The sequence below is a fragment of the Jaculus jaculus genome, chromosome X (assembly GCF_020740685.1).
Source record: "Jaculus jaculus isolate mJacJac1 chromosome X, mJacJac1.mat.Y.cur, whole genome shotgun sequence".
NCBI classification, from domain to species: domain Eukaryota; kingdom Metazoa; phylum Chordata; class Mammalia; order Rodentia; family Dipodidae; genus Jaculus; species Jaculus jaculus.
The window spans coordinates 25,292,729-25,302,153 of NC_059125.1; positions in this window are offsets into that span (position 1 = coordinate 25,292,729).

The window sequence follows — 9,425 nt, forward strand, 5'->3', positions numbered from 1 at the left end:
TCAATAAGTCTCTCTAATAACTATGCTTATCCTCTTTAGTCCAAGCTTATGTCACTTTTTGTTAGGGAATATGTTTTATCTTACAGATAGTGGAGAATACTGGGGAGATCCAAGTTACATCAATACATCAAGCATGGTGGGCAGCAGAGATGGCTTATCAGTTAAGGTCCTTGTTTGAGAAGCCAAAGGACCCAGGTCAATTCCTTAGGATCCACATAAGCCAGATGCATAAGGTGGTGCATGTGTCTGGAGTTCATTTACAGTGGCTAAAGGCCCTGACATGCCCACACTCTCACCCCCTTTTTATCTCTCTCTCAAATAAATCAAATAAAATTAAAAAAAATTAAAAAGTAGATAGCTAACTGCCTACCACAAGATGGGTCACCTCCACCTCACATGCCTGGGTCCAGGAGTCATTTCAGAGTAAGTGATGACACAAGAACTTCTCTCATTGTTAACCTAAAAACCAGTTCCAGGGAAATAGTAACAGACACTGAAGCATCTTCTAAGCAGAGATTCAGACGCTGCAGAGAAGTCAACACTAAATCATTTACCTTATACACTTACTTATACACTTGCTCAGGGAACATTGCAGAAGAAGGAGCAGAAGGATGGTAGGAGCCTAAGGGTAGCTGGGATTAGCCTAAGGCACCAATCTCCCTCACAGATACTGACTGAGGAAATTAGGACCCTACAATGAATACCAGTAACCCCACTGAGGAGTACCCTCAGTGGAATGAAGGAATTGTTTCTTTCCACCACTCAGCAATTTTGATTACAGTTGGGCCACTGTGCCTACCTGGTTGCTATGCAGGTTCTAGGAATATGAACTCCTGTCTTTAAACTTGCATGGCAAGTGCATTGCAAGCTGAACCATCTCCCCAGTCCTAAAACATATTCCTTTCTGTGCCTTAAGTTATAATTATCTGGGTCTCATAAAACCTTGAAAATCACATTGTATTTACCTGAAGTTAGTAAACAATGAGTAAAAGGAGAAATTTTATAATACTTTCCCAAAAGAAAGAAAAATCAAAACATGAAGCATCTGTATATACTGTCAGCTTGAAAGTGAGCTAAGATGTGACAGAGGAGTGCTCAGCACTGAAATATCGCGATCACACCTCCCAAGGCTCAGGGTCCATTGCGGAAGAGGTGGGAAAAGAATATAAGAGCCAAAGGAATGGTAGGACTCCTTACACCATTCTCCTCAAGACACAAAATGGCCTCGATATCATGACCCCACAGTGCCTAATATTACCTACAAAAGACCATCTAATAGGAGGAAAAGATATGACATCAAAATAAAAGAGAGACTGATTAAGAGGTGGAGGGGATATGATGGAGAATGGAGTTTCAAAGGGGAAGTGGGGGAGGGAGGACATTACCATGGGATAGTGTTGCAGTCCGGTTCGCATTGCTGGTAGAAATCACCCAACCAAGAGTAGCTTCTGGGAAAAAGAGGTTTATTTTGGCTTACAGGCTGGAGGGGAAGCTTCACGATGGCAGGGGAAAACGATGGCATGAGCAGAGGGTGGACATCACCCCCTGGCTAACATAAGGTGGACTACAGCAACAGGAGGGTGTGCCAAACACTGGCATGGGGAAACTGGCTATAAAGCCCATAAGCCCACCCCCAACAATACACTCCCTCCAGGAGGCCTTAATTCCCAAATATCCATCAGCTGGGAACCTAGCATTCACAATACCTAAGTTTATGGGGGACACCTGAATCAAACCACCACAGATAGTGTTTACAATTATGATTTTTCAAGATGTTATCTATACTCAATAACAGAGCAGGAAAGGTCCTATTTCCCTCCATCTATGTCAACAAGAGTGTGTTCAGATTTTGTAACTTTACTGCAGTGATAGGGTGAAACTACTGGTATGTGTTGGATGTCATTCTTAAAATTTTTATTTCCCTCCTTGGTAGTATATAATCTAATCTGTTTTTGATATATGTACTGTATTTTCTATGAATCACTTCCAGAAAATTGCATTTGTTTATTTGTTTACTTTCTACTTTATTTTATCATAATTTCTAGTAGTGATTTTCATTATATTGATAACAACCTTGCCTATTATATTTTGAAATGTTAAATTGAAGCATTTCATTTGATTTATTCATCACATTAATATACAGAGTGTTATGAAATTAAGGAATTGATAATTGATTTTGTCTTACAAACTTTTGTCAAGTTTAAGGGTATCATTTCTATCTTGCAATCGTATAAATTATCCTACGTTTATTTTTTAAGTATTTAGTTCTTTTGGATTTTTTTTTTGTATTTCATTACATATTAAGTTATAGAAGCATACCAGTTTTAATTTCTTCACAGTAATAAAAAATTGGTTCACATTTTAAGAAAACATCAATTTCCACTATTAGGTTAAAATGATATTTTTATTAAACATTGAACATTTATACACATACATGTCTGATTCTTGCCTCTCAATTCTGTCCTACTGATTGTTGTGCTATATTCAATGCTAAAATTGTGCTTTCTTTTTCTAAACATCTTATCAGCCTCAATTATCACAGTTTCTTGAGATGCGATGAGAAAATGAAATATACAGAGATGCTGTTCAGAACTTTGTGATTAATGTTGCTCAATACTTGAAGAGTGTAAAGAAAGGTCAATTGGTGTCTCATAACTAATCAAGCATTTATATATTTTTCAACAGACTAACCATTGCAAATGCAAGATTTGCTCCTCTGAGCCTTTTTGTCTCCTTGGTGAATACTTAGAATGATATTTAAATCTGTAACTTCATTTGCTCCCCACCTATTTTTCAAGTCATTATCAAGTAGGAAAGCCAAGAGAAAATCAATTGCTTCCTTTTGTTATCCCACAGGGAAAGACAGTTGGAAACAATCACCAGTGTCCAATTTAAAGTAGCCTTTTTTTGACAATATACTATTTTTGAACTGACTGTTGATTCATTTATCTGGAATATTATGGCAAGGTTCAGATTTGAGATTTTTAAGTTTTGCTTCAGTTTTAGCAGTGTAGACATTAGAGATGATTTACAAATCAGAAAACTTTTATAAGAATAATATTCTGTCTTTGGAATATATGGTCACAGTTAATATATATAGATATAAACTCCCAATAGTAGAACTAGCTTTATATCAAATAATGCTTTATCTCAATTGTAGCCTCATTTGCTTGCAAAATGTAAGGTTTATCCTATTGAAGATTGTTAATTTCCTCAAATTTTAATCATATTTTCTTGTTACTATATGTTTGTAGCATATATCATATGCTACCTATAGCTTATAGGTCAACCCTATGTATAAAAATATACATATATATATATATATTTTGGTTTTTCAAGGTAAGGGTTCACTCTAGCCCAGGCAGACCTGGAATTCACTATGTAGTCTCAGGGTGGCCTCAAACTCAATGCAATCCTCCTACCTCTGTCTCCCAAGTGCTGGAATTAAAGGTGTGCACCATCATGCCCAGCCCCAAAATAGATATATTTTTTAAAGCGTGGCTTCACTGTAGCCTAGGCTGACCTGAAACTTATTCAGTAGCCCCAGACTGGCCTCAGACTCACAATGATACTCCTACTTCGGCCTCCTGAGTGCTGGTATTAAAGGTGTGTACCCCACACCCAGCTAAAATAACATCTACAAAATCATACAGATAGAATGTTAATTTGCATCAAACTTTAGCAATACAATTTATATATACAACTTCTGTTTACAGATGAGAAATGAACTTTTAATATGATTTACTCATATATTTACTCATCATGTAAAGAACCCAAGTTTGGGAAAATATTGAAAAATGTATTATGTTGATTTTTTTTTTAATTTCATGGCATTATATTTTGAATGTGAAATGTTCCCCATCAGCTTATTTGTTTGAGCTTATGGTCTCCAGCTGAAAATACATATTTGTAATGGATATAGAATACTGGGAATGTACCTAATGATCACAAATTGTACACCTAACATTTAAAATATTACTTTTATGGTTGGAGAAATTTCTAAGGAGTTAAAGACACTTGCTTGCAAGGCCTAATGTGCCAGGGTTCTATTCTCCATTACCCATTAAAGTCAGATGGACAAAGTGACACATGTAACTAGAGTTCATATGCAATGGCAAGATGCTCTGGCATGGCCATTTTTTTTCTTTCTCACTGTTTGAAAATAAATAAAAACATTTTAAAGAATATTAAGTTTGCATGTTTATTGAATAAAAATTATAGAGAGGAAGGAAAATTTATGTGTGTTGGAACTAATGCACATCTTCATGTGATGATTTGCTAGAAATAGGGGATCTCTTGCAGGAGATATTCTGAAAACTGGAATATATTTCCATTCCCAGCACTTCAGGAAATAATAGGCAAATGATTATTGTGGCTCTATTTATAATAGCTAAGAGGTGGAATTGACCTAGATGCCTATCAACAGATGAAGGGATAGTAAAAATGTGCTACATATACACACTGGAAGTCTATTCAACAATACAGAAAATTAAATTATGAAATTGCTGTGGACAAGCCCTCTTATCAAAGAAGAAGGAGGGGCTGCAGAGATGGCTTAGCAGTTAAGGCACTTGCAGGCAAATGCCTTAACTGCTAAGCCAAAGGACCCAGTTTCGAATCCCCAGGACCCACGTTAGCCAGATGCACAAGGGGGCACACGCATCTGGAGTTCGTTTGCAGTGGCTGGAGGCCCTGGCACGTCCATTCTCTCTCTCTCTTCCCTCTGACTCTAATAAATAAATAAAAATTAAAAAAATAAAAAAGAAGAAGGAGAAGGAAAGGTAGTGGATTGAAAGCACCTTTCTCTTATCAATTATCAGCCTCAGGGAAAAAAAATACTTAAAGAAAAACCCAGGGACAAGTTTATGATATATATCCTTTCATTCTTCCTGCTATTCCACTCTTATGCACTATTCCCAGGCTCAAATCTTTGGCTCCAGGAATCAGATGGATTAAAAACAAAAGCCTTTTGGCAAGCAGGATACTAGAGTGCCTATTGACAGGTAGTGTCCCTTGTACATTGAGGAAGCAGTTCAAACATTAAATATATCTCAGAGAAAAGCTTTCAAAATGATTTTTTTTTCAACTGGGTCTGACTTTTTTGTTCTATCAATTCTCATCCAAAAAAATACTTTTCTTCATCAATAAAAGATGTGGTCAGGATAAAAAAAAGCCTCTTTCTTGAAAAGACAGAAAAAATAATTAATTATTGCAACCATTCATCTTTTGTCTTGAGAGATCCATTATATTAACTAGTCCAATGTATTTATGTCAGTCTGAAATGCTTCATTGGTTACAATCAGGTTAGCCACTGTTCCAAGCTGATCTTTAACAATCAGAAATATATTTCATAGCCTTTCCAACTTCTTTTTGAGGCGAGTCCAACAGACTGGCCTTTTTTATGAGAGAGATTGAAAGAGTGAGTGTGAGAGAGAGGATTGACACACTATGGCCTCCAGACACTGTAATCAAACTCCAGACACATGTGCTACCTTGTCCACTTTTGCAATCTTGTGCTGAAGTCCCTTTGTGTGTGGCTTAAGTGGGATCTTGGGAGTTGGATATGGGTCATTGGATTTTGTAGGTAAATTTATCTTAACCACTCAACAATCTCTCCAGCCCAGCCTTTTCAACTTTTATTGATCTTACAAGTAGTGGGGTAAATAGTACTTAGAAAATTTATGCTCTTAATACAAGAATTCCAATTAGGTTGGAATAGAAAGAACACAATAACTGTCATATAGATGTCAGAGTATATAAACTACTTGACCCAATTATTAGCCTTTAAAGAAAAGACTATACACAGGTATTTCCAGATTTCATGATTATTAACATTCAATTGAACATGAAAATCTATTTGGGAAAGAAATAGACAAAGAAATAAGTTCCTTAATAGGCAAAGATGAAAGTCCATAGTGTATAAATAACAGATATTGATTTTTCTTCTCCCTTCTATCCCAAGGAGTAGTTCATAGTTTGACAGCATATAATGCAAAAAAAATTCAAAAACCCATTTAAAAAATACTTCTTGGGCTGGAGGGATTGCTTAGTGGTTAAGGAGTTTGCCTCCAAAGCCAAAGACCCAGGAGTTAGTCCCCAGGACCCATGTTAGCCAGATGCACAAGGGGGCACAAGTGTCTGGAGTTCGTTTGCAGTGGCTGGAGGCCCTAGTGCTCCCATTCTCTCTCTCTCTCTCTTTCTCTGTCAAATGAGTAAATAAATAAAATAATTTTTTTTTTTTTTTGGTTTTTCAAGGTAGGGTCTCACTCTGGTTCAGGCTGACCTGGAACTAAGTCTGTCATCTCAGGGTGGCCTTGAACTCATAGCAATCCTCCTACCTCTGCCTCCCCAGTGCTGGGATTAAAGGCGTGTGCCACCACGCCCGGCTAAAATAAAATATTTTTTAAAAATACTTCTTAATCCTACTCATTTTAATATACTTTTAGGTTTTTCCCCATGAAATTTAATATATTTTTAAAAACTAACATGAATTTATGCCTATTACTACTTATAACACATATACTATGCTATATTATAGAAAATAAACCATCTAGTAACTATTTAAATAGTAGAATTAAATAACATGAAAAATCTAGAGGTGTGTTGGTGCATGTCGTTAGTCCCAGCATTCAAGACACTGAAGTAGGAAGAACACAGTGAATTTGAGACCAGCATGTGTCTACAGAATGAGTTCCATATCAGCTTGGACTAGACTGAAAATGTGCCTCCAAAGTGAAAAAAAAAATCTAAAATTCCCAAGAAGAAATTTTCACTTGGAAATGAAATCACAGAATTATTATTTTTAAATTCTAGTATCACCTTATTGAATAGCTGCTATTGTGTATTCTAATTTGGAAAAACTAGAAATTATAATTTGTCTTCCCTCACATTTAATGTTAATTTATATTGAAATGGTGTCTCTTCACGAAGCTTTATGAGTTATGCTTTTATTTTATGACTAAAGTGTATATGTGTGCATTATTTATTGTACCTCATTTGAAAATCTCAGAGGAATTTAAATTATACATTAGGATGTAAGTGTTACAAATGAAGACCGTCTCTAAAAAGAACTTTATTATTTATCTAATGTACATTTTTAATTAATACTAACTTGGTTCCCTTCTTCTATCATGTTTTTACTGCCCCAGGGAAAATTATTCTTTACTTGTCAAAATTCCATTAGTTCAATATGTTGAAGGATGGGGCTAGGGAGATGGCTCAGCAGCACTAGTGTGCAAAGCTTACCAGCCTTGGTTCTATTGTCCAGTACCCTCGTGAAGCCAGACACAGAAATTGGTGGATGCATATTGAGTTCATTTGCAGTGGCAAGAAGCCCTGGTATGGGCATACTCACTGTCTCATCTCTATCTTTTTTTTAATATAAATAAGGAAAAAATATTTAAGAAAAATATATTGAAGGTTACAAAAATTTGCGTTTTTAAAATCCTAAATCAGGGCTGGAGAGATGGTTTAGCAGTTAAGACATATGCCTGCAAAGCCTAGGGACCCACGTTCACCAAAACCCATGTAAGCCAGATGCACATGGTGAAACATGCGTCTGGAGTTTGTTTGCAGTGGCTAGAGGCCCTGGTGCACCCACTCTCAATCCCTCCATTTCTCTCTCCCTCTTTGTCTAATAAGTAAACAAGATATTTAAAATCCTAAATCAATATTAGTTCATATTTACATTTGATGTCATTTTCATTAAGAGGACTAAATTTACTTGATTCAATACATGAAATGATTTAAATGGCAATGAATTATTTTAATTCAGAACAATTAAAATAATAATTTAAATATAAGTAATATATTTCATTGAAGTTTTATAAGCAAAATATGTACAAGTACACTTTTTAGTAATGTGGCATAATTTTACATGATATAACGTTTCCTTTCTGTGTCTATTTCCAAGGAACTTTTAATGGCATAAATGAGTATTTCAAAGAGAGTTTATAAAAAAATGGTGCATGTATTATTACTTCTGAGAGGTGTTTCAGTAATCACTTTGAGTTGTTTCAAGCTGCTAATGTTTTTAATGGTATAAGTGTAAGTAATGTATTTGAAATGCAACATAGTCTAGTGACCTCTGACAACCCTTTCTGAAACACTGTATAGGATCACATATGTGCTTTCTTAGGTGTCTGAACTAGTAGAGCATTGGTATGAAAATAAGACTCAGGTTTACTGGTATCTTTAGACATCTACAGAATATGTAAAGGGAGGCTTATCTGTAGTCTTCTAAGAAATATAACATACTAGAAAGGGAAAACAGAGGCATACATAATGGGTTTTAGCCAAGTAATGAAATTAAAATGAGAGGTTGATATGCCACTTAGGTTGTATTTCTTTCTACTCCATTGGGCACTTGATAAGCTCTAGCATATTGTAATGACAATCAGAGAACTCTTAAAACTGAATTAATATAACAAATATATATATCATTACAGTGGATTTTGGTTCTCTACAGGAAATGGAAAAGTTTATGAGGATGATATTGGCATGTTTGTGGCTTTGCTAATGACAAGAAATAATATTGTCACCTCAGACTTTAATCTCAATTCCAACCATTAGCCAACATTATTGGGAGGTACCAATGGCTAAAAACTGTCTTTGGTAAGCATGACCAACAGTGGTAACTTCTGGAGAAAACAATGCCTATTCACATCAACTCAAAGAAGCAACCTTAATATAGGCAATTAGAACACAATAGTATCATAAACACTGTTGCCATCTTTTGTTCAAAGAACTGCATGAATCACTTGGTAGGTACTCCTGGAACCATTTCTAAATGTATTATATATGATAATATTTCAAATGATTACAGATTTTTCCATGTATGTATGCACAACTTGTAGGGGCTGATAAACATTGATTTGGGCTGTTATGATAATATTTTCTTTTTCAGGACATATATATATATATATATATATATATATATATATATGTGTGTGTGTGTGTGTGTGTGTGTGTGTGTGTGTGTGTGTGTATCCTGAAATATATATATATATATATATATATATATATATATATATATATATATATGTATATATATATATATATATATGTATATATATACACAGGTTTTAAAGTATATGAAAATCTAATTTTATATGTTGAATATATTTTCATTCTTTTTATTTTTAAAAATATTTTATTGGCAGGGCATGGTGGCATATGCCTTTAATCCCAGCACTTGGGAGGCAGAGGTAGGAGGATCTCCATGAGTTCAAGGACACTCTGAGACTACATAGTGAATTCCAGGTCAGTCTGGGCTAGAGGGAGACCCTACCTCAAAAAAAAAAAAGAAAAAAAAAGAAAACAATGTTATTTATTAGAGAGAAAGAGAAAGAGAGAGAGAATGGGCTTGCTAGGACCTCTAACTACACTGTAAACAAACTCCAGATGCATGTACCAGTTTGTGCATC